Source organism: Microcaecilia unicolor, chromosome 10 (genome assembly GCF_901765095.1).
Source record: "Microcaecilia unicolor chromosome 10, aMicUni1.1, whole genome shotgun sequence".
Lineage (NCBI taxonomy): Eukaryota > Metazoa > Chordata > Amphibia > Gymnophiona > Siphonopidae > Microcaecilia > Microcaecilia unicolor.
The window spans coordinates 182624651-182651986 of NC_044040.1; the positions used below are offsets into that span (position 1 = coordinate 182624651).

A 27336-nucleotide genomic window follows, 5' to 3' on the forward strand; every position below is an offset into this window, starting at 1 on the left:
CATTTTCAAAGGGAATTTCCACAAAGAATTCCCCTCTATTTGGAAAGCTGGCTCCCCTAGCAGTAGGACAGCGAGACTATGGCTAGGCGCGGAGGTCAACATTTGCCACTGCTCATAAGGAAGACCACTAGTATATGCTGGGTGGTAGGTGGAGGTATTGGAGAAAGGATATGAGGTGGGGTGGAGGTGTTGGTAAAAGAATGGGGATGTGGAGTTTGAAAAACGGATCACTGGGGTAGAGGGAATTTGCTGGATATCAGGGCTGACTTGGGGTACACTATCTGCATTGCTGCAGCTGGGAATGTGTAATATTCCCAGCTCTAGGAACACAAAAATACATTTTCAGGGCTGCCAAGTTATCCATTCCAGGATGGAGACTTTTTTGTCCAGTCCTGGTTTTAAACTTACCTCCCAAATCAATGTAGTATTTGTAGTCTATGATTCTATCCATTGAAATCAGTGCTGCAGGTCCCATAATGCACTGGGATGAGGTTGACAGAATCCAGAACCGGCCAAAAAGTCTCCCTCCTGGAATGGGTAACTTGACAGCTCTGCATTTCCAGCATAGGTTAGTGAGACCTGCTCTAGACCCTCCGCTGTTTTTTTCCCCCCTTACCATAGGTTAATAAATGGGCCTAATAGAATTTAGATTAGAACAGTGCGAAATTCATTGTGAACTGACATTTCATTTTTTATGGTGATGTGATCAAAGTCTTATAAGTATGGTAAATAAATGCAAAAGTTCTGAGAAACATGAAACATTTAGGAGATCTGATATTCAAAAGCACTTATGCATTTGGCAGTCCTGTCAACCACATAAGTGGTTTTGTTATTTTTTTTTAATCCAAGTCAGTTGAAAGTAAGACTTGGACCCATACATTGTTATATGTCTAAGTGGAGTTCAATTTAGGACATGCCAGGGGTGGCACCAGTGGCGTACCAAGGGGGGGGCGGTGGGGGCGGTCCGCCCTGGGTGTCAGTGGGGGGGGGGGGGGTGCTCCGTCGGCACTGCAGGCAGCCCGCGTCTCCTGCCTCCATCCTGCTGTGCCTTAAAGAAAAATCTGAAAAGCCGGATGGCAGGCATGCTTCGTGTCTGCCCTGCCTGCTTGTAAAAGAAAGCGCCAGCAAACCTCCTCGTCGACGTCACGACGTCGCGTTGGGTTTTCCCTCACTGGGTTCCGCCCTCGCGGAGGGCGGGACCCAGTGAGGGAAGACCCGACGCAACGTCGCAATGTCGACGAGGAGAGATTTGCCGCTTTCTTTTACAAGCAGGCAGGGCAGACACGAAGCATGCCTGCCACGCCGCTTTTCAGATTTTTCTTTAAGGCACAGCAGGATGGAGGCAGGAGACGAGGGCTGTCGTCTCTCCACGAAGGTGGCAGGTGGGTCGAGTTGGGGGGGCTTAGATGAGAGAGGAGGACTGGGGAGGGGGTTTTCAAATGGGAGAAGGGAACTGGGGAGGGGGTTTTCAAATGGGAGAAGGGGACTGGGGAGGGGGGCCTCAGATTGGAGAAGGGGACTGGGGTGGGGAGGGGGGGTCTCAGATGGGAGAAGAGGGGAGAAGGGGACTGGGGTAGGGAGGGGGATCTCAGATGGGAAAAGGGGGGTGGGGGTCTCAGATGGGAGAAGAGGGGAGAAGGGGACTGGGGTGGGGAGGGGGATCTCAGATGGGAGAAGAGGAGAGAAGGGGACGGGTGGGGAGAAGGGGGGTGGGGAAGGGGCCATGTGAGAAAATGGGAGCCATGCCTGGGGCTGGTGGGAAAATGGGTCTGGGGCTGAAAAGGAGGGTAGGTGGGATAAAGGGGCTAGTACTGGAACTGGGGGCTAAAAGGGGGCAGGGGCAGAAACTGGAGGGACTGGGGGCTGAAAAGGGGGCAGGGAGAAGTGGCTGGGGCTGAAGCTCAGGACTGGTGAGAGAAAAGGGCTGGGGCTGAAACTGCGGACTGGTGGGATAGTGGGGCTGAAAAGGGGGGGCAAGTGGGAGATGTGGGCTGGGGCTAGAACTAGGGGCAGGTGGGATAAAAGGGCTAGAACTGGGGGCTGAAAAAAGGGGCAGAGAGAGAGAGAGGGAGGGGACAGACGGATGGATGGATGGATGGATGGGGGGGAGAGGGAGGGCAGACCCTGGATGGATGGGGGGAGAGGGGAGGGCAGACCCTGGATGGATGGAAGGGGGTGAGGGAGGGCAGACCCTGGATGGATGGGGGGGAGAGGGAGGGCAGACAGTGAATTGAAGGGGGAGAGAGGGAGGGCAGACAGTGAATGGAAAGGGCAGGGAGAGAGGGCAGACATTGGATGGCGGGGATAGCAGAGAGGGCAGACACTGGATGGCAGAGAAAGAACGAAGACGGATGCTGGATGGAAGGAAGACAGTGAAAAGAAGATGAGGAAAGCAGAAGCCAGAGACAACAAACTGTAAATAAAATATATATATATATATATATTTTTTGCTTTAGGATATAGTATTGTAGCTGTGTTAATAAATGTTTATAATAGAACATCTAAATAAGGTAATCTTTTTATTGGACTAATTTTAATAAATTTTGACTAACTTTCGGAGAACAAAACCCCCTTCCTCAGGTCAGGTTAGGACACTGTAACACACTATACTGTATTGACCTGAGGAAGAAGGTTTTGGCCTCTGACAGCTAAATGTATTAGTCCAATAAAATGGTATTTTATTTTCTATATTTGTTTTATTTCTATTTGTTAATTTGTAAAGTGGTGATTGGTATTTGTTAGTTTTTTTTCAAATTTACATCTGCTGTCTTTATATTTTGCACAGTACTAGGGGACATTTTCTGTTTCTGTGGCGTTGCATTGTATGCAGAGTCTGGCATCTTGGGGGTTCAGCTTAATTTTTGTCTAAATAGAAAGTTTATGATTACTTATTCTATAGTGGATTAGGGTGTATCTGTGTTTGTGAAAAAGACATGGCTTTCAGTTGGCATTGACTGTGCAGGATCGACGATCTGTACTATTCTGTCTGGTTTCGTTTTACAATAGGTGAATTGATGTTCTAGTGCTCACTGTAGTGTTTAAGATGCTTTCCTTTTCCTTGTGTGACTCATAGAAATGACTGCTTATGGTATGGTAGAATTGCTCTATAGGTCCTGAGTGTTTTGTATTCTCGGTATGCCTAGTACTGGATTTTGGAGGGGGGTGTTAAAAAATGACCGGCCCCGGGTGTCAACTACCCTAGGTACGCCACTGGGTGGCACCACTTAGCTATATAAGTTATAGCCCTTATTCTACAAGCCTTCTTCTCATTTGATACGTGCATAAGCTGGCACTTAAGTGTTTATTTAAGTCCCCATTTGACAAGCCTGGGATATGCACATATCAAACTCAAGTATGTGCACATGGCAAGGGGAGGGACAAGGACATGGTATATTAATAGACATTTATTCTCCTTTTCAGAAAAAGACTAAAGGCCAGATTCTCTAAATGGCGCGCAAATTTCCACATGCAAAATTGCACGCTATCCTGAGATGCGTGTGCAACTAAATTGGCTAACGAGCCAATTGGCACTAATAATTGAGCACTATCAATTATTGGCATTAATTGCCAACATTTTTGATTTGCATGAGCTAAGCATTAATCTATGAAGATTCGCATCCAAATCTTAGAGCGTGCAACTGAAATGGGGGCGTGGCCATGGGAGGGGAATGAGCAGGTCAGGGCATTCGCCAAAGATGCATGCAGTATTACTGAATACTGGGGATCCACGCCTAACTTATGCACCAGGATTTACACCAGGTTTCAGTTGGTACAAATCGTTAGTGCCCAAAGTTGGGCACAGATGCCAGCACTACGCACTGTTCTATAGAGGGCGCCAAATGATAGAAGTTTTTCCAATGCCCCCAGTACAGTACTATCATTCTGAAGACTCTGCAGCTCCCTACAAGGAGCAGTCAGCAGAAAATCTCTTCAAAAAAGTGTGTTTTCAATGCCCCCTTAAATTTAGTAAATGGGTGTTCCCCACAAATACTTAGGGGGAGGTAATTCCAAAGTTTGGCACCCAGGAAAATCTCCCCTCAAAGTGCCTTCACCTCCAACTCCCCCTTCACTTTCCGCCCAGAATCTGGCTGAGTATTTTCATGATAAGGTTCACAAGATTAAACTTGAATTCTCAACCAGGTCATCTCCACCTCTCCTTCCCTTAGTCCATTCTCTCAACCCTCCAACCCCCGCCTCCTTGTCTTCCTTTTCTGAAATCACTGAAGAGGAAACTACACATCTTCTTTCCTCCTCAAAACTAACTACCTGTTCCTCTGATCCTATTCCCACCCATCTACTTAACACTATCTCTTCTTCTGTCATTCCTTTTATCTGTCATATCCTCAATCTTCCACTTTCCACTGTGACTGTTCCTGATGCCTTCAAACATGCTGTAGTCACACCACTCCTTAAAAAACCTTCATTGGACCCTACCTGCCCTTCCAACTATCGCCCCATCTCCCTCCTCCCTTTCCTATTCAAGATACTTGAACGTGCTGTTCACTGCCGTTGCCTTGACTTTCTTTCATCTCAAGCTATTCTTGATCCACTTCAATCTGGCTTTCACCCCCTTCATTTAACTGAAACAGCACTTGCTAAAGTCTCCACTGATCTGTTTCTGGCCAGATCCAAAGGTCTCTATTCTATCCTCATCCTTCTCGATCTATCTGCTTCTTTTGACACTGTTGATCACAGCCTACTCCTTGATACATTGTCCTCACTTGGATTTCAGGGCCCTGTTCTTTCCTGGTTTTCTTCTTATCTTTCCCAGCGTACCTTTAGTGTATACTCTAGTGGATCCTCCTCTACTTCTATCCCACTGCCAGTTGGTGTACCTCAGGGATCTGTCCTGGGACCTCTTCTTTTCTCCATCTATACTTCTTCCCTTGGTACTCTGATCTCATCCCATGGTTGTCAGTATCATCTTTATGCTGATGACTCCCAGATCTACCTCTCCACACCAGAAATCTCAGCCAAAATACAGGTCAAAGTATCAGCCTGCCTATCTGACATTGCTGCCTAGATGTCTCAGCGCCATCTGAAACTAAACATGACCAAGACTGAGCTTCTTATCTTTCCCCCTAAACCAACCTCTCCTCTTCCCCCATTCTCTATTTCTGTGGATAACACTCTCATCCTTCCTGTCTCATCAGCTCGTAACCTTGGGGTCATCTTTGACTCCTCCCTCTCCTTCTCTGTACATATTTAGCAGACTGCTAAAACTTGCCGTTATTTCTCTATAATATCAACAAAATTCGCCCTTTCCTTTCTGAGCACACTACCAGAATCCTCATCCACACTCTTATCACCTCTCGCTTAGACTACTGCAATTTGCTTCTCACAGGTCTCCCACTTAGCCATCTCTCTCCTCTTCAATCTGTTCAAAATTCTGCTGCACGACTAATATTCCGCCAATGTCATTATGCTCATATTAGCCCTCTCCTCAAGTCACTTCACTGGCTTCCTATCCATTTCCGCATACAGTTCAAACTCCTCTTATTGACTTATAAGTGCATTCACTCTGTAGCTCCTCAGTACCTCTCCACTCTCATCTCTCCCTACATTCCTCCCCGGGAACTCCGTTCACTGGGTAAATCTCTGTTATCTGCACCCTTCTCCTCCACCGCTAACTCCAGACTCCGTTCCTTTTATCTTGCTGCACCATATGCCTGGAATAGACTTCCTGAGCTGGTATGTCAAGCTCCATCTCTGGCTGTCTTCAAATCTAAGCTAAAAGCCCACCTTTTTGATGCTGCTTTTAACTCCTAACCCTTATTCACTTGTTCAGAACCCTTATTTTATGATCCTCACTTTAATATTCCCTTATCTCTTGTTTGTCCTGTTTGTCTGCCCTAATTAGATTGTAAGCTCTGTCAAGCAGGGACTGTCTCTTCATGTTCAAGTGTACAGCGCTGCGTACGTCTAGTAGTGCTATAGAAATGATAAGTAGTAGTAGGAAAAAAACGCTGAATGCCTGGTAGATTCATAGAAAGTCTGTGCACATGGGGGAAGAACCAAGGAACAAAGGGATAGGAAGAATTAGATTCTATTAATAGACCATGTCCTTGTCCCTCCCAAAGCATGCCCAGACCATGTCCCCTTGCCATTTGCACATACTTGAGTAATACTAATCTATAAAGGGCACTGATCCAAAGAAGAGCGAGCAAAATGATAATGGGGATGGAACTCCTCTCATATGAAGAAAGGTTAAAGAGATTAGGACTCTTCAGCTTAGAAAAGAGATGACTGAGAGGATATATTTTTTCACTCAATGAATAGTTAAGCTCTAGAACTCTTTGCCTGAAGATATAGTAACAGCAGTTAGTATATCTTGGTTTTTAAAAGGTTTGCACAAGTTCCTGGAGGAAAAGTCCATAGTCTGCTATTGAGACAGAAATGGGGAAGCCATTGCTTGCCCCAGGATTGGTAGCATGGACTTTTGCTACTATCTGGGTTTCTGCCAGGTACTTGTGATCTGGATTGACCACTGTTGGAAAGAGGATACTGGGCTAGATTGACCCTGTATGGCTATTTTTATGCTCTTATTCAACATTGATTATATTTTGGCACCAAATTTTGAGAGCCATTTACTGCATCCAGCATTAACCCCCAGATTCTAGATAGTGTGATTTGAGTTGCATGTGCAATTCAGGTCGTATTCTGAATTGCATATACAACTTAATTATCTTAACAAACCAATTAGCGCTGATAATCGCCAATTAACAGGCAATTATTGACACTAATTGGCTTTAATTAGAATTTATACACACAACTTGATAAGTGCATCTATAAAGTGATGCGCATAAATTCTAATGTGTGCTGCCAAAAAGGGGGCACGGTCATGAGTATGGAATGGGTGGATTGTGGGTGTTACTAAAAATTATGTGCTCTGTTATAGAATATACCCGTTTCATGCCTAATTTAGTCATCTGGCATTTACACCAAATTTTACTTGGTATAAATTCCTGTGACTACATTTAGTTGCGTGGACAGACCTAAGGCATATATATTTTATACACAGATTTTTACGGCACCTTATATAGAATTTAGCCCTAAATGTCTTTGTCTTAAAAGATCAACGTTGGGAGTTACATCTGCTACCATGCATGTTTAGGATTTGGGAAACAGCTAGTATTGAGCAGCAAGCCACTGAAGAGATTAGGGGAGGGGTGCAGTGTGTTTTGTCCCCCCAAATGCCAAGCTGCCAAAACAAGCTGGTCACTGTGACAGCATTAAGATAATAACCGGTTATATTTCCAAGGTCACAAAGGTAACCAGGTTTGTGCTGGCTTTGAACCCATTGTTATTTTCTACATTTATTTTGCTAAAATAAATCATAAACCTGAGTATAACATCTGAGGCTGGCATAGAGGCTGGCAAGCAATGTTTTAAATCACTTTTTTGGGGGGTGTGAGGGGGTCAGTGACCACTGGGGGAGTAGGGGAAGGTAAACCCTGATTCCCTCCAGTGGTCATTTAGGGCACCTTTTTGTGCCTGATTCATTATACTTTGTAGCTTCATTGCATGCCCCCTAGTCCTAGTATTTTTGGAGTGAAGAAGTGATTCATGTCGACCTGTTCGACTCCACTCATTATTTTATAGACCTCTATCATATCTCCCGTCATCCGTCTTTCCTTCAACCTGAAGAGACCTAGCCACTTTAGCCTTTCTTCATAGGGAAGTCGTCCCATCTCCTTTATCATTTTCGTTGCCCTTTTTTGAGTTGCAGTGACCAGAATTGTACCCAAAGTTAGGCATCAGGATGTGGAACAACCTCTACAAATAGTACCTTAGTGCGTGTAAGGTGTGAGCATTTATGCCTGCCAGCTGATGGCAGGTGTGAAAATACAGGTATTCAATTACATGACGCCTAATTTCTGGGGACGCCCCTAACCTGCCTATACCCCTCCCGTGGCCACAGCCCCTTTGGAGTTGCTCACATGTTATAGAATAGGACGTAGGACAGATCCGCACATAACTCCTTATTACTGCCAATTAAGTGCTTATTAACTCCAATAATTAATTGATTGCTATTGATTAATTAGTTTATCAGTTTACGCACAGGCATGTGATGCACTCCGAAACTTGCTTACCCAACTTCGAGTGACCTATACAGAATCCAGCAGTTAAGGTGTGGGTTACCAAGTGATAACTGCTACAGTACAATCGCATTAAGGTGTCTTGCAGTGGTGGCATGAGTGGAGAGTGGGAGTGGAAATGTTAATCAGCTAGTGCTGCACTTAACGCATGTTAACTGGCTAATGTGCAGTTAACACAGGACCACTTACTACTTCCTAAATAGGAGCTGTCAAGAGCTCTCTCGCTAACTGTGGCCAGGATCAGTGGCGTAGCCAAGGGTGGGCCCGGATGGGCCCAGGCCCACCCAGTAGCAGCACACCCATGATGTGACTGCCATGGATCCCCAAGCCCCAGCAGCTAAAAACTCCCAACAACTGTCCCTCCTGCATACCTTGTAAATAGCAGATCTTTGCCTGCAGTGAGTAGCAACTGATACATACTGCTCGCACCAGCCCCACAGCCTTCTCTCTGATGTATTCCTGCCTATGTAGATACAGGAAGTTTATCATGGGGCCAACATGAGCAGTGTGTATTAGTTGCTGCTCGCTGCCAGTGAAAATCTGCTATTTCAAAGGTATGCGGGGGAGGGGGATGTTTGAGAGACCATATGGCATGCAGGTGAGAGAGGGTGAGACCATATCACTTGTGGGACAAGACGGAGTTCTGCCCACCCAAAACTGGGTTCTGGCTACGCCCCTGGGCTAGGTACTGTATACTAATTGGCACTTAAACATGGGACCTGCTGCCCCCACTGGTTGCCATGTAAAATTTGCAGCTACACATGGTAAAGTCCTGTGGTAACTGCAAATTTTGCCTCACTTTAGTAATAGGTCCCCATGCTTCTTAATGGGTTTTGTTGATCAAGTGCTGTAGTGAACCTAGGGGAGAATATTTACTGCTTGAAAGTTGACCAGACCTCTCTGCAATTGGGGATTTTCTTTCCTGGAAAATGAAGGCTACTAACTGAAAATCACTGGTTCAATATTTAAACACTACAGTCAGTATTGTTTTTAAATGCTGGTTCCAGAGTTCAAATGTAATCCCTATATTTAGCACTGCTATCTGGATTGTGAGTGGCACTGACTGTAGGAATAAAGCAGCAAAGGCTGCTGCTATTGAGAGTGGTGATGTGGGAGGAAGAGGAAATGGGTGTTTTTTTTAAGTCATCTGCCTATCCTCAGGTCACATTGGAGGGATAGGCATCAGCATCTGAAGCCTCCCATTGGTCTACTGAGAAGAGAGGGGGCAGCATTAAATGCTGCGGTCTTCGATCTCTATGGTTCAAATCAGGAGAAAAGGTGAGGAGACAGCTTCTGCAATGTCAAAAGTCTATCCAGAGAAGTGAAAGCAAATCTTCAACCCAGCGTGCCACCTCTAGATTTTTTGCCAGTTTAGCTACAGTTCCAGTGTGCCTGTGTACAAATCCAGACTTGTCAGTGCAATAACAAGAGTAAATCATGCCCAGGTGCCCAGCCCGGACTGTCTTCCCTCCTCTATTATATTTCCATCTTTTCTCCCTTTTTTTCCCTCCCCCATCTCCTAATTCCAAAAGATTCTGCCTGGTTATTTCTTCTCCCTAAACAACTTCCTTCACACTACTACAATCATTTAAACACTTGTGACACTGCAATCTATGAAGAGAAATTGAAGAAGAACAAAAAAAAAATGTCCTGCAGAGACAGTCAAAGGGATAGGGATGTCACTGGAGCCACACTCAAGTTAATAATTTATTGATGACCTGACAAGGCCATGTTTCAGCAAGTGCTTTCATCAGGGGGTCTTTAATTCTCCCTGAGAGTAAGCTCAATATGTTTTTACAAACATTAAACTCCTCATACAATAAGTTGACCCAATCAAGAATCTGCTGCAATTTTCAGACCAGTAATGAACAGAAAGTTTCCACATAGCTGCTGCCATGAACATGTGAGCCTGTAAAATCTGAAGAGGGCACTTGCTGAAACACAGCCATGTTGGGTTATCAATAAATTATTAACCTGAGTGTGGCTTTACTGACATCTCTATCCCCTTGGCCATCTCCTCTTTTTGCCTTCTACCTTACAATCTACTGCATTTAATCAAAAGGGGAGGAACAAAACAGAAAACAATAATTGAAAGAAAACATCTAAGAAAACTATAGCTGTAGTTTCCTCTTGAAATGTAGGTAACGGAAAATAACAGAAGCCAACTCCAACAGGAGGTGACCTCTCCACAAAAGAGCGAAAGCCAAGTGAAAAGAAAGTGGATCCAAAAAAACAGGGTCGTTTCTTTATCGTTTTGAATAAATACCTTGTTTGAGAACACCATTTGAGAGAGGAGGTTTTTTTGGATCCACTTTTTTTTCATTTCGTAACGGAGAATATGCATGCTATAATCACCTGTGCATCTTGCCCTGCTGTTTTCGCAGGAAATAAACTACGTATTTTGAAAAATGCCATGTATGCTTGTTGTTTGGCTTCCCCAACAAAACACTCCAATGGAATTCCCCTTTTGTATTTAGTTAAAAGCTTATACACACGCTAATAGGGGGAGTTTTCAAACAGGCTAATCTATTTGATTAAGCTGCTCTCTACCAGTGTAAAAGGATTTCAAAATTGCCTTATTTATGATTTGCATGTCATTTAAAAAAATCCTTGCAAGGGCCCGTCACAACTGGCAATGTATCTGTGCAGGATCATGCTTCTAGAAAGTTGCTGTTAAGTTCATCAGCACGATCAATTACACAAAAGATTTCACATTAGGCATGAAAACATTTGCAGTCCTAATGAGACTGAACATAATATCAACAAATTACACCTCAGTGTAAATATACAGCTGATATAATATATCAAATTGTAGAAAATCACCTCTCCTCCCTGAGAGGAATTTCATGAGGGAAAAAAGGTGTGGTATGCATATTGATCACCATATGACACAAAAGTAATCATCATCTCCTCTGACAGTTGCATGGAATCAGAGAATATGACGGGGAATAAGGAAGATAAAGCCCCTTTTCTCTGCCCGTTTTCATGCTTGCTGGATTGCCATAAATCCAAGTCGATCTCTGATTTTCCCTCATTATTCTGAAACTAGGTATCCTTGGTGAAAACTTGATTTAAATTATTCTTCCCTTTGAAAAGGGTTTTATTCTTATGCATATTATCTTTGAAGTGGTGGGAGACGGGACTGGTGGTTGGGAGGCGGGGATAGTGCTGGGCAGACTTATACGGTCTGTGCCAGAGCCGGTGGTGGGAGGCGGGGCTGGTGGTTGGGATGTGGGGATAGTGCTGGGCAGACTTATACGGTCTGTGCCCTGAAGAGCATAGGTACAACTCAAAGTAGGGTATACACAAAAAGTAGCACATATGAGTTATCTTGTTGGGCAGACTGGATGGACCGTGCAGGTCTTTTTCTGCCGTCATCTACTATGTTACTAGCTAGAGGCATATTTTCCAAAGTTCCATAGGTTTCTATGTCGCAGTCATTTTGCCCTTATCTCGCATCTCCTCTGGGTCATACATATTTAGGACCTTAGGTTTCATCATATATGGAGTTTTGTATAAACTTTGTACCAAGAACCTCCAGAATTTGACACAGTATTCCGGGTGTTGTCTCATCAATGCCCTATATGGAGACAGTATCACTTTAACTTCACTCTGGTCACTAGCCTATATTGCTTGTCTTTCTTGAGATAATCAGACACCATCACCCCCAACTGTTTCTCCATGTTATTATAAATGGTTCTTCACTCCCATTGTGTACTGCTCCTTTTTTTGATCCCCCCCGCCCATATATGATTTTGCATTTTTCTTCATTAAATCTGAATTGCAAATCACTTAGATACACCTTGAATTTTCTTTGAACACTTAATCTATTTTCTCCCTCAGTGGTATGGCATCCCTGACAATTGATCTAATCACAGTTCGTCTAATGGACAATTGGTCTAATGACAATTGGTCTGAAATACACAACGGCTAATGGGTCAGTTGGTCTAAAAGGCAATTGGTTTAATGGTACATGTGGTCTAGTGGCTCATTTGTTCTAAACAAAAGAGGAGACAGGATACAGTGGTGGTAATAGTCTATGCTACTGTTAGTTTGTTGCCCTCTGGCTCACACTGTGTTAACATATCAACTGACCCTTAGAACATCTGCTGTCCTTTAACTGACCTTGTATTTTGCTCATGCTCTGTTGCTTTATGTTATATAAGTTGTTTTGTTCAGATCATGCAGTAAACATGTGATTGATATGAGGGGCATTTTCGATATGATGTCTATATCTGATTTTGGACATTTTGCGGAAATGTTTCTCCTTTCCTCCATGGTATACATCTTCAGATTATCACTCCTCATATATCTTGTGGTGCAAACTCCAAACCATTTTTGTCACTTTTCTCTGAAACGCTTCAAGTTTTTCTACATCCTTACCAAGATGGGGCCTCCAAAACTGAACACAATACTCCAAGTGGGGCCTCACAATTTGACTTGTATGGGGCATCAACACCTCCTTTCTTCTGCTGGTTATACCCCTCTCTGTGCAGCCTAGCATCCTTCTGGCCGTGGCCGCTGCCTTGTTGCATTGATTCATCACTTTGAGATCCTCAGACACCATCACCTCAGGGTCCCTCTCCTGAGCAGTGCTTGTAAATCTCTCTCCTCCTATCACATAGGTTTCTTTTGGATTTTGGCATCCTGTAGGGGTATTTTCCTGCTATCTCACCTTTGCTGGTTGAAGGCCTGTTTAAACCTGAACCATCAGCTTTCTACAAAGGAAAATTATGTTTTGCATAACTTTGCTGCTGACTTCATCAAGGACATATGTCTATGTGTACTGGCCGTCCACCTTGTCTCCTAGGAGCATGCGAAGGAATGAACTTCTCAGGAACAGTGTCTCCGGTAACAACTGTGAACAATGGAGGGGAGCTTGCTATAATCAGGCTCATGAATGTAAGTTATTCTAACTGGACACTCACAAGCCCTCTTTGTCATGACCATGGGTTATCTGCTGGACAGAGATACACGGAAATTGGTCCATAGGTCATCTGACCAAGAACAGTATCAAGGATGGGGATGAGGGAGAAAGCAGAAGATTAGAGAGAAGGAAAATGAAGATTGCTTGGTGTATGGTTCTCCCTCAGAAGAGTTAGAGACATTTTGGCCTGAACACCAGTTAACTGAATTCCTTCTGATAAAAGCTGACAAGGTCAATTCAATTGTGGCTTCGTGGCTTCCCCAAAGACTGTGTAACCAGTGCACAGAGCAAATACCTTGGACTTTATTCCTAAACAGGGATAGATTTGCAGGTACCCTGCTGGAGTCTTGAGGGAGGCATCCAATTCATCACTGGAAGTCGAGAACCTACGGACTGCGAAGGATGAGAGAAGCAGGATTTTCCTTCCTATAATTCAGGGGTAGCTAGTTTATGGTGTTTCCCTGCCACAGAAAGATGTAGCCCATTATTACAGTATAGCCTGCTATTTTCCCCACTGCCCTAGCTCCTATGTATCTAAAAACTTCTTCTTTACACCAGGCTTCAAGCCACTTATTGAACTCCTCTATTTTACATAGTCTTTCCTCTTCTTTTCCATATGTTGAAATTACTTCTGAAAAAGCTGTAGTCTGAACCAAAGATTTGAGTCCTTCCCCAAGCTTCTGGAATGCTCTCTACTCCAAACTTGCATTTGTTGGCCAGGTCATTTGTCCCCAGGTGGATTACAATATCAGTATTAGAATCTGTACTCTCTTAGACCAAATTCAGTGTTTTCTTAGTACTTTTGGTAGCAGAGGATACTGGAAGGTATTTCACTAGATTGGGACCCTTGAACTGGGTTCCAAAGTTACTGCTTCTTATAATGGAGTCTCCTAGTAGTAATAATTTTCTGCTTTGAGCCAATTTGTCATTGTTTTTGGGAGGTCCTTTGGATTCAGTTACATTCCATGCCTCTGGATCCACCTTAGTACATCTTTTCTAACCATCATAATGCTCCAATGTTGCAAAGGAATTTTATAGGTACAAAATCTGGGAGGGTGAATGTCTCTGTGACATAGGTAATAATATAACTTAGCCTACTGTGACCCATCTATTCCTCTGTTGCTTTTTTCTTTGTGGCTGTGCTGATGATAAATTGGCTGGGAATTGGGAAGTCTTAGATGTTTCCTTAATAGCTTCCAATTCCTTCTGTAGTTTGTTGATTTCATCTTTCATAGCTGATATTTGGAGATAGAAGGTGCAAGCTCTAAGGTTCCAGATGGTTTGCCTAAGGACTAAGGTACAACAAATATTGCATTGAATGACATCATGTTGTTATGATTAATAAGTGTGAGAAGGTGCACTATGTTAAGGGATATCAATGAGAAGTAATGTCAAATAGAGGATTTATTGAAGCTAATTGTCTTTTGGTTTTCTTATACAGGGAGAGCTAGCCTAGGAGTGGAAGGGAGAGACTATACAGTTATCAGGAGGTCAGAAATATAGCAAATTATAGCAGCAAGCAGTTCTGCAAGTGAGAGGAAAGGACAGTTTTCTTTTTCTCCTTTTTGTCCTGTATAGGATAGATGGAGATAAAGTCAGAAATGCTCTAGGAAGAAATTAGAGAGAGACACACACCAAGATAGCTGTATAGAATCTATGAATCAAACCAAATAAAAATCGGAAAATATATAAATTCAGAAAAGCTTAGCTTTCAGGCTTGCACTGCTTCTTATGAATTCCCCAATCTCCAGGAATCATACCCTCCCTTAAAGACACACTGTACTAGGAACCAGGTACAATGGAAGCCAAATTAATTAAGGGCTCATTTTATAAAGTGGCACTACTGCTTAGCATGCGCTGGAATGCAGAGAAGCCCATGGAAATTTGTTCTAATGGTAACATTATGACACAGCCAGAAATTCAATAATTGGAAAAATGGCTATGTTATGGCCACATTAGCACTCAGAAAAGACCCGAGTAAGGATGCACTAAGCCCATTACGAATGCAGCTTAGTAGAAGGGCACCAACGTGGACTAACATATCTACCACATTACTTCATCCTAAATTAAAAATAACATTCTTTTTTCTACCTTTGTTGTATGGCCATTTCATCTCTCTGGGTACTGCCCTCCTGTCTTCTTTTAACTCTTTCCAAGGGTCTCCTGTCCACTTGCCATGCTTTCTCTCCTATCTTCTTTGCCTCCTCCACTATATCCAATTCCAGCACTGATCTGTTCCTTTCAGTTTTCTTCTATTTTTTTTCTTCCTTTCTATACATTCAGATTTCATTCGTATTATCCAATCTCCTTCTTTTTAAATGTGTGTACCTACAGCTGTTCATCTCTTTCCCTCACTCTTGCCCTTCCATTCTCCTCCCTCTTATTCCTAACTGTTTCACTAACTCTGGCCTCTCTCCCCCATCCAGTATCTTCTCTCTCTTTAATTCTGCCATCCTGCATCTCCTCTCTTTTTCTCTCTGCCACCAGCTATCCTGCATATTCTCTGTCTCTCCCTCTCCCTCCTCCTACCTCCATCCAGACCTTGCACAATGCAGGGCACTAGTTTTTCTGTATGGTGTGTTCTGTATCTGCATAAGCAACATATTCAGGCCTTTGTTCCTGAATGAACCTGTGCTATTTATAGTCCCTGTATTTTGTCACTCACTCACTCAGAATGATAACAGAACAATTAAGGGACAAGAATGATATTTTCACATATTAGAGTATCAAGGGCAAGAAGGTCTAGACATTGCAAGAAAAATCAACTGTCAGGTTAACATCGCAAAGGCAAGTGACTTGCCTTCTGAGGAACACTTAGGGGTCCTTTTACTAAACCATGTAAGTGCCTATCCAGCTTATAATCGAAAGTAATCGCCGGCTATTTCCCGACACAAATTGGGATATGGCCGGCGATTTCGCAAAAGCGGCGAAAAGTGTATAATCGAAAGCTACATTTGTGATAGCTTCGCCGCTTTCCCTTCGCCTCGCCGGCGAAAGTTCAAAGGGGCGTGTTGGCGGCGAAGCGAAGGCGGGACATGGGCAGGCTTGGGCGTGGCTACCAGATGGCCGGCTTTCGCGGATAATGGAAAAATAAAACCCGGCGATAAGCAGTATTTCGCCGGGTTTACTTGGTCCTTTTATTTTCACGACCAAGCCTCAAAAAGGTGCCCCAACTGACCAGATGACCACCGGAGGGAATGGGGGATGACCTCCCCTTACTCCCCCAGTGGTCGCCAACCCCCTCCCACACTAAAATTATTAAAATACAAACCTTTTTTGCCAGCCTGTATGCCAGCCTTAAATGTCATACCCAACACCCTGACAGCAGTATGCAGGTCCCTGGAACAGTTGTTGTTGGTTGCAGTGGACTGCAGAAAGGCAGAGCCAGGCCCATCCCTCCCCTACCTGTTCCACTTGTGGTGGGTAATGTTGAGCCCTCCCAAACCCCCCCAAACCCACTGTACCCACATGTAGGTGCCCCCCTTCAGCCCTTAGGGCTAGGGTAATGGTGCACACTTGTGGGCAGTGGGTTTTGGGGGGGGGGATTTGGGGGACTCAGCACACAAGGGAAGGGTGCTATGCACCTGGAAGCTAATTTGGTTGTTTATAAAAGATGTTTGAAGTGCCCCCTAGGGTGCCCGGTTGGTGTCCTGGCATGTGAGGGGGACCATTGCACTACAAATGCTGGCTCCTCCCACGGCCAAATGCCTTGGATTTCGCCGGGTTTGAGATCACCGGCAGTTTTTTCCATTATCGCGGAAAAACAAAACTGGCGATCTCAAACCCGGCGAAATCCAAGGCATTTCACCGGCCCACACCGTATTATCGAAAAAAAAGATGGCCGGCCATCTTTTTTGAAAATACGGTTCCGGCCAGCTGTTGCGCCGCCGCCAAAATAGATCGCCGGCGACATTCGATTATTCCCTTCTATGTGCCCCCAACTTGCACCAATTCCGACTTACTGCCCGGCTACTGCATTGCCCAGGCGATAATTTCATTTTTGATACGCATCCGATACGCGCATCAGAAAATATTTTTATTTTTTGGTGCGTCGGCGGTAATCGGCATTTGCACGCATGTTGATCATTACTGCTCAGTTAACACGTGAGATTTTACCGCTAAGTCAATGGCTGGCGGTAAGGTCTCAGACCCAAAATGGGCGAGCGCTAATTTTCATTTTGCTGCACATCCATTTTCTGCCCAAAAGGCATTTTTTTTACAGGTGCGCTGAAAAATGATCCTGCGCACGGCTAAAACACGTGCCTACACTACTGCAGGCCATTTTTCAGTGCACCTTATTAAAAGGACCCCCTTAGATCTTGTTGAATTTATAATGAAATTGGTGGTATTTTCATTATAGCATTGGTGAAATAATCTGGCCGATATTCAGCGCTATTGAACCAGCTATTTAACTGGCTAAGCGCTAATATTCAGAACAAGATAGCTGGTTATCTCCACTGAATATTACCACTTACTGGCTAACCACCTATATTGTGTGATATAACCGTCTAGCCGCGAATATTCAGATCATCACCAGCTAAGTTTAGCAGCCAAATAGGACTGCCTATGGTAGAAGACTAACACTACTTGCAATCAAGCTCATAAAAGGCGTTCTTATTCCATCCCTGGAGCAATGGGCTGCTAAACTGCAGCCTGATGCTCCCGGGCAGCTTCTTAAAAGAGCTGGGTGGATGAGTTTCTGTCTGAAGCCCTCCTCCTTTTGCTAAAATCCCCCTGATGGCCCCCCAGCATTATTGCTCTTTAGGTTTCAAGTTTTCATTTATTCATTTTATATACTGCACATCGAAAGCACATCTTTGCGGTATACAATTCAACGCGTTAAGGGGCAAATAATGCACATTAAGGCTGTCATGCACCTTAATAACTACCACCTATAGGTGTTATTGCTTCCTGTGATATAAAACCACTTTGATCCTGCTAGCTTTATATGATGGTGAAAAATATACACACTATTGATACCCATACATTCTTTTAATTAGAGAAAAGTTGGGTGGTTTTCAGACAGACTACTTACCTGAGGGAAAAAAGAAATCACTTACCCAAGTAAATGACTTGAAAATTACCCTCCCCTGTACCAAGAAGTCTACAATATGGATGAAAAAGTAGTGGATGTGTTACAGTATTTATTGCATTTGTATCCCACATTTTCCCACCTATTTGCGGGCTCAGTGTGGCTTACAATAAGACATGAATAATAGAAATACATTTGTTACAACTAGGTTATGGATTACATTGAACAGAGTTGTGCGAGACATTCGAATATCATTGGGAGTATAACAATGGGACATCAACATAGAAACATTAGAAGGAGACAATGGAAAAAAGGGCACTGTTAGACACCAAGACCTACGGTGTACATAGTTCCGTGAATAAATGTATGGTTGACTGGATAATGGGATGAGGGATCAGAAGTGGATGTGTATTGCATTGGTGAACAGTGAGTGTGGTCTCTATGTGTTTTGGCTCTTTCCGTAAGTTTGTTCAAACAGGTGAGTCTTCAGTAGTTTACGGAAGGATGCTTGTTCGTTAGTCATTCTTAGGTTGCGCGGTAATGTATTCCAAGACTTCGTGCTCATGTAGGAGAAGGTTGACGCGTGTAGCGTCTTGTATTTCAGGCCCTTGCAAGTTGGGTAGTGAAGGTTGAGGTGAGTTCGGGATGATCTTTTAGCGTTTCTGGGTGGTAGGTCTATTAAATCAGACATGTACGCTGGGGCTTCACCGTAAATGATCTTATGGACTAATGTGCAAACTTTAAAAGTAACGCGGTCCTTGAGTGGAAGCCAGTGTAGTTTCTCTCGTAGGGGTTTCGCCCTTTCATATTTAGGTTTTCCGAAGATGAGCCTGGCTGCTGTGTTCTGGGCTGTTTGAAGTTTCCTCAGTATTTGCTCTTTGCAGCCTGCATATAATGAGTTGCAGTAGTCCAAGTGGCTAAGGACGAGGGATTGCACTAGGATGCGGAAGACGAATCTTGGGAAGAATGGTCTTATCCTTTTCAATTTCCACATGCAGAAGAACATCTTCTTGGTTATGTTGTTTGCGTGGGTTTCGAGTGTTAGGTGGCGGTCGATAGTCACTCCGAGGATTTTTAGCGTTTCTGAGATTGGGAGTTTTAGGTTTGGTGTGTCTATCACGTTGAATTCAGTTGTGTTGTATTGGGAGGTGAGTATCAGGCATTGGGTTTTTTCTGCGTTTAGTTTCAGGCGGAATGCATCTGCCCATGTGTTCATGATATGTAGACTTTGATTGATTTCGTTGGAGATTTCTTTGGTGTCTTGTTTGAATGGGATGTATATTGTCACATCATCGGCGTATATATACGGGTTGAGGTTATGGTTTGATAGGAGTTTTGCTAAAGGGATCATCATTAGGTTGAATATAGTTGGTGAGAGAGGTGATCCTTGTGGGACTCCACATTCAGATATCCATGCCTTGGACATGGTTGAATTTGATGTGACTTGATACGAGCGCAGGGTTAAGAACCCCTTGAACCAGTTCAGTGCTTGAAAGCAAAAGATCTCCCTTAATTCTTGCCTTGCCATGTGCTTCAGTCAGTGCATAGTTTTCACTTTACTCATACTACCCCGCTTTACTCATACTACCCCTCTCCTCAAGTTGCTTCACTGGCTCCCTATCCGTTTTTGCATCCTGTTCAAACTTCTTCTACTAACCTATAAATGTACTCACTCTGCTGCTCCCCAGTATCTCTCCACACTCGTCCTTCCCTACACCCCTTCCCGTGCACTCCGCTCCATGGATAAATCCTTCTTATCTGTTCCCTTCTCAACTACTGCCAACTCCAGACTTTGCGCCTTCTGTCTCGCTGCACCCTACGCCTGGAATAAACTTCCTGAGCCCCTATGTCTTGCCCCATCCTTGGCCACCTTTAAATCTAGACTGAAAGCCCACCTCTTTAACATTGCTTTTGACTCGTAACCACTTGTAACCACTCGCCTCCACCTACCCTCCTCTCCTCCTTCCTGTACACATTAATTGATTTGATTTGCTTTCTTTATTTCTTGTCTATTAGATTGTAAGCTCTTTGAGCAGGGACTGTCTTTCTTCTATGTTTGTGCAGCGCTGCGTACGCCTTGTAGTGCTATAGAAATGCTAAATAGTAGTAGTAGTAGTAGTAATATCACAAAAATGTAAGACCAGGAAAGACAGAGAGAGCAGGAAGAAGGTAGCTGCTGAGAGAAGGACAATGGAAGAAGGAAATGTAAGTGGCAGAAGGAAGAAATGGAGATTGAAGGACGAGAACATTGGGGAAATGAAGAGTTGCAAAACCAAATTTATTTATTGCTCTGAACAGGTCTGGCTACTCAACTTTATTAAAGGCTTTTTCCTGTTGATTGAAAGAATGGCAAGCCTGTTCTCAAAGGCACTGACTGCATGCCTAACATTAATCAAGTTTCTAACATCTGAGCTATCTCTGCCCTTCATAAATTATCAGGATATACAGTTGCCTTATGCAAGTTTCAAGCCGCATAGTTAATATGCTAGTCAAAATATTTTAGTCTGTGTTCAACAAATATTGGTCTATAGTTGACACACAAAGGTCTTTCTACCCTAATCCTAAGTAATAATTATTACTATTATTGCTGCTGCTGTTGTTGTTATTATAATAATTATTATTATGTCTGATAGAACAAGTTTAACCTGCAACTGGTAGGATCATTCTCTTTAACTAAGCTGCATTAACCCCCAAATTCTATATAGTGCACTTAGGACCCCTTTTACAAAGCGGCAGTAAGCCCAATGCAGGCTTAGCACTTGCTAAACAGGAAGTATCGCCAGGCTACTGCTGCAGCATGGTGGTATTTCCCTCTCCCAGCATGCTGTCATATCCGGCATTACAAAAATATATTTATTTTTGTAGCGCTGGGGTGTACCTCGTGGTAATCGGGCACTGCCGTGTGCTGCTCGGTTACTGCCGGTTCAGCGCAGGAGCTCTTACCGCCACCTCAATGGGTGGCGGTAATGACTCCCCCCCCCCTCCTGAAATGGCTGCGCAGCAAGTGCTTTTTTTGCCGCACGGCCATTTCCTTCAGAAAAGAAAGACTACCCTTTTACCAGCTGCGGTAAAAGGGGGCATGCATCAAAAACGCGCACTGATGCCAGCACAGGCCCCCTTTTGCTGCAGCGTGGTAAAATGGGCCCTTAGAGATCTGCGCCAAAATCCAAGCTTATTCTATAACAACGCACACAACTTAATTGGCTTAGTAAGCTAACCAGCATTGATAACAGCTCTTAATGAGTAATAATGAGTGCTAATTGTCAATAATTACAATTCATGTGCACAACTCGCTAAGTGTATTCTGTAATATTATGTGCCTAACTTCTAACGAGTGAAGGCAAAAAGGGGTGTGGTCATGGGTGGGGAAATGGGAATTTCATGGGCATTCTGAAATTTACACCCAACGCGTAATTAAACTCTGGAATTCGTTGCCGGAGAATGTGGTGAAGGCGGTTAGCTTGGCATAGTTTAAAAAGGGGTTAGACGGTTTCCTAAAGGACAAGTCCATAAACCACTACTAAAAGAACTTGGGAAAAATCCACAATTCCAGGAATAACATGTATAGAATGTTTGTATGTTTGGGAAGCTTGCCAGGTGCCCTTGGCCTGGATTGGCCGCTGTTGTGGACAGGATGCTGGGCTTGATGGACCCTTGGTCTTTTCCCAGTGTGGCATTACTTATGTGCTTATGTACTTATGACCCTATGTGTCTAAATCTACATGCCGGGATTTACACCAGGTTTTCATTTGTGTAAATGGAGGCGCATAGTTTTAGGCGCAGGGATATCAACTAAACGTATTCTATATACCATGCCTAAATCTAGGCTCCATTTATAGAATAAGCTTAGTCAGAAGTGTTCTCTAAGAGAGATTGTTTAGGCGCTATATATAGAATCTCCCCCTGAGTGGCTAACACAGGGTTTATTTTGTGGTAGACAGTAAAATGGCAAAATTTACACATTAACTACTTAACATGGGAGAGGGCAGAATCTGTGCATGACGTAGAAGGTTGTAGGAATGACTGGCTGTAACAGCTAGCACATGGGCCATTACTGTCAGGATGCTGGTATCGCAGCCAAATTTACCCCACCTTAAGAGCAAGTGGTAAGTGCAGAATTCCTTGACCCAACAAGAGAAACTGCTTCCTTCTTTTTGAGTTTCCTAAGAAATGTCAGGAAACGCACAATTGCAGTTCAAGAATAACTTGCCTTGATCTTTGAAAAAAGTCTAGCCAGTCTCTACCTGGAGACAATGCAAAATCCTCTATAAAAGCAGTCAATGTAACTGACACTGTACCAGACATTTCCACGAAAGCAGTCAATTTTTACATATCCAATTGTGAATCAACTTTTTCCTGTGGCTGAAAGCTCCGTCTAGCCTGCGGCAAACAACAGATCCTTGTTAGGGGAGAAAACTGTACCATAAGCGCTTCCAAAACATATCACCTTGAAAACAACACACGACTTGACAACCTTCCGAAAATTACTGAAGACTTACTTATTCATAAAGACGTACAAAAAAGATCCCCCATTACGATCTCACACCCAAATTACTCTAAATACAACTATTATGGAACTCTCCTAATTTGTTTATTTTATTTACTTCCTCATGACTGAATATTATACCTTGTCCTGATATCATTATATTATGTTTTATCCATTTATCCACTTCCAATCCTACATGATATACTTATGCACCTTTATTTGCAACAATTCTGAAATTACTATTCCGCTAATATGATTGTCATGATATTCTTATGCACCTTATGTGTATCTATATTCTGAAATTCTTATTCTATTAATGTGAATGTCGTTGTAACATTTTGTAAGCCACAATGAGCCTGCAAATGGGTGGGAAAATGTGGGATACAAGTGCAGCAAATAAATAAATAAATAAATAATCTCATACACCACTAAGAACTCACCTATGCCAAATGTCCTGACCCACCCTAACCCCTCTACTAATTTGTAACCCCGATCCCAATGTTTGTAAGCCACATTGAACTGAAACTTGTTTTTGGGTAACTGTGGCATATAAGAATATATCTATATAAAAGGCACCACCAATGTTCTAAATGAAGCCTCCAGCCGGAAGTGTGAAGGGGGAGAGATATCCGGTTTCCCCATGAGTGTCTGCCTCGCCCTCGCTCTCTCTGTAACACAAACAGTGAAGGAAAACACAGCAAAGCACGAAATCAAATCGCTCTCTCTGTAACAGTGAAGGACTCAGAGGGGGGAGGGGAGAGAGGGCAGAAGCCCTCACTATCTCTGTAACACAAACAGCACAGCAGGAAACTTAACACTGAAGGACTTGACTCCGAGGGGGGAGGGGACAGAGAGGACAGACAGCACAGGGGAAGGGAGAGAGGGCAGAGGGCAGGGACACACACACTCCCACATGCACATAGAAGAAAACCTTGCTAGCCCCCGTTTCATTTGCATCAGAAACGGGGCTTTTTTACTAGTATATAAATAAATAAATGTTGGAGAGACAGCTGGCACTGGGGAAAGATCAAAATACATATGTTAAATTGCCATGCCACATTTTTCAAAGCTTTAACTCTGAGCTGCAACAATGAAACATCTTTACGAACAGCAGTTTGAAAAGCCTGCAAAACTTCTATTGGTTGCTCCAATCTATTCATCTGCATCTTACCACATGCAATTTCTTAATTATTTCTTTGTATTTTCAAACTGCCTAATTTTGTTGCCAAAGCATTAACTTGGGGCAATAATAATTTTCTCAACACAGTCAGTTGACTCACGGGTAATTGAATGAGGCCTAACAGAAAGGGAGGCTGGCAGAGAAAATGGTAAACTGGTATTCAAAGTATCTTTGGTTTGTGCAACCGCCATGGACTCATCTACTGTTACTGCAGAAACTTGCTCCCCCATTGAACTTCAATCCACAGTGCTGAGATCGCCTTCTAGCTCAATGATTCAATGATCTACTCTTGAGCTTCCTGCAGCCCTTGCTGTCCGATACTCACTTCCCCCAAGCAGGGTGTTGCTGCAGAGGTCAGGATCAGCGAGCTCTCAACCTGCTGCTGTGGATGGATTATTTATATATCTGGGCTAAGAGAGACTTCTAGCTCTATAGTCTTAATACGCCCTCCCTTGGCCAGTAATTGAAGTAGTCAAAGAAGTCTTAAACATAGAAATCAACTATACAACATGGCAAAACTCAAAAAGATTTCCTATAATATGTTACTTAATATTATTGTGGACCATCAGAATAGCTGGTGAACACCATATAATGAGTGTGAGGCAGAACACTCAAGAACCACGCTTACAATCCTCATTGGTCCCCCCTTTTAAAATATTTATAAATGTCTACACTTCTTATTAATTAATTAATTAGTTACCTTTATAACCCGCCTATCCAAACATCTAGGCGAGATACAATAAAACATTTATTTAAAAAAACACAAATAATACACAATCTTACAAATCACAAACTCTAAAAACTCAGAACCCCCAAATGCCCTAGAAAAAAAGCTAGTTTTTTTTAGCAATTTCTTGAACTGCGGAACAGATGACGACTGGTGCATAACCAATGGTAATGAATTCTATAAACAAGGACTAGCAATAAAAAAAAAACTCGACTATGAATTTTCTCCAAACGTACCAGATGAAAAGATGGAACAACCAATAAATTCTGGTTCTAAGACCGTAACGCCCGAGAAGGACAATAAGACTGCAAACTGCACACTAACTGAAACACCAATAGCAAAAGTTTAAATTCAATACGCTGCACCTCAGGCAACTAATATTTCAATTCATTTTCTCAATTCTTATCCTATATAATAAAAAGCACCTCCAACATTCTGAAGCCAGCAGTCTTGCAGTGAAGCCTGAAGCCTGAGGTGTTCGTAGGCATCATAATAGCTCTGCCCACATTCTCAGTTGATTCCTAGGCAAGGGGAGGAGTAGGGAAAAATGCGGAGCGTGTTTCCCTACTCCTCCCCCTGCCTGGGAAACAGCTGTCACTGCGCCGCTTCCTGCCACTTCAGAGCAAGTGGCAGGGAGTGGCGCAACAACCTCCCCCCCTTACTCGGCGCATCAACAAAGCCGTCGCGTACCTCTGCTGAGCTGACGGATCCAAAGTTCTGTTCTCAGCTGCAGGGCGTGGCTTCATGATCGAGCATCAGTGGAAGTTTCTGTGGACGCACGCACATAGACTTCAACAGATGCTCAATCATGAAGCCACGCCCCGCAGCCGAGAAAGAACAGAACTTGATCCATCAGCTCAGCAGAGGTAAGCGACGGCTTCAGGGGAGGTATTTCGGAGGAAAGGGTGGTGTACAAAGGGTCGCGGTAGGGGGGTGCAGGGGACATTAAAGCGGAGGGGGGGGGTTGAATGTGAGGGAGGGGGTAGTCTGGAATGCGGTGGGAGGGGCTTGACGGCCCTTGAACTGGGAGGGAGGGACATATGTGTGGGTGGGTGTGTGGATGTGCTTCGGGTGGGGTCCTTGAACTGGGAGGGAGGGGGGTCTGCAACTCAGTAAGGAAGGAAGGAAGGGAGGGAGAGGGGTATGGAACTCGGGAGGGAAGGAAGGGAGGATGGGTGGGAATTTACCTTGCTAGTGCCCGTTTCATAGCGTTTCGAAACAGGCCTTTTTTACTAGTTCATATATAGTATCTTAGACTAATCGTAATCAGGTACCTATCTTAGTTGCAGGTACTTATCTTAGCAACCTAGTGTGCTTTTGAAGAGAAGGGTGCTGAAGCTTGAATGGAATTCCCTAAAGCAGCTACTTTTACATAGCAAAACATAGCACTATGTCAGAGAACAGTGAAAGCAAATTATTTGTGCTTTACTTGAAAGAAACAAAGGCGAGAAAAAGAAAGTTTTAGCCTACTGCAGCTAAGATAAGTAACTTATTATTCTAAGATACTATATATGAATAAGAATTGAGGGGGACCGATGACAATGAGAATTGTAAGCATGGTTCATGAGTGTTCTGCCTCACACTCTATATATGAGGTTCACCTGCTATTATGATGGTCCACAAAAATATTAATTAATATATTATAGGAAATCTTTTTTTGAGCTTTGCCTCCCTTGGCCAGGATAGGCTGAAGTGGGCCACCATCAGATCTAGCTTCTCTGGCACTGGCACGAGAAACAGAAGAATTCATTGGGCCAGGAGGAGCAGGTGAAACAGGCAGAGGGGGGCCATGTCCAACTTCCACCCTTCCTCTCCTAAAAAGCAAGTAAATCAAACAGGTACGGAACTCATGCCAAACAGAGCTAACGTGTGACAGCCATCTTTGGATTGTGGATTATTCTTTATATTATTGAGATCAGTACACTATCCCCCAAATTCTTTAAAAGTCGCTAAAATAGTGCGTGCAATTTTGAGTGTGCTCCCAATTTGCATGGACAACTTAATTGAATAATGAGCCAATGAGTATCTAAGTGGCTTCTTAACAAGAAATTATTGGTGCTAATTGGATTTAATTAAAATTTATGCATGTAAATTTAGGCCCGGGATCCATGTGTAAATTTTACGAATGAACCCAAAAAAGGGGCACAGCCATGAGAAGGTCATAGGCAGATCGGGGGCCTTCCCACAATTTATGCACACTAATAACAGGGATCCACACCTAATTTAGGTATAGGCACTAACGCCAAGGTTTCATTGGTGTAAATGGCCGTGCCTAAATATAGTCATGGTTCCTGACACTAAGGGTTTAGTTTTTATATATGGCACCTAGAAAATCCACACGGAAAACATTTCCACCTAAGCATATTCTATAAGGGATGTCTATATTTAGACGCGGGATATAGAAAATGCTTAATTGATATCCTAGCGCCTAAAACTATGCACCAAATGTGGTATAAATCCCGGCACATAGATTTAGGAGCATTGGGCCATATTCTATAACTATGCATGTAAATTTTGGAATGCCCATGAAATGCCCATTTCCCTGCCCATAACAATGCCCCCTTTTGCCTGCACACATTAGAATTTAGAAGCAGTGAGTTACAGAATGCACTTAGCAAGTTATGTGGGTGCAGTGCACTTCAAGCAGGCGGACTCAGGCCCATCCCCCCCCTACCTGTTACACTTGTGGTGGTAAATGTGAGTCCTCAGAAACCCACTGTACCCACCCTAACATCTAATTGTATTTGTTCCCTACCGGACTTGGCGAATGCCTTTATGGTATTATGTAAGCCACATTGAGCCTGCAAATAGGTGGGAAAATGTGGGATACAAATGTAACAAATAAATAAATAAATTCTAATTATTGCCAATTAGTGCTCATTATT

The 27336-nt window shown here is 43.4% G+C and overlaps 1 long non-coding RNA gene across 1 annotated transcript; it reads right to left on the reverse strand.

The window, feature by feature from the left end:
• Positions 1 to 448: 448 nt before the first annotated feature.
• LOC115478296 lies at positions 449 to 15638 on the reverse strand. Its single transcript, XR_003943500.1, has 3 exons — positions 15628 to 15638; positions 7605 to 7615; positions 449 to 549 (listed from the first exon to the last, which is right to left on the reverse strand). It is a non-coding gene; the product is annotated as an uncharacterized LOC115478296 (long non-coding RNA).
• Positions 15639 to 27336: the final 11698 nt, after the last annotated feature.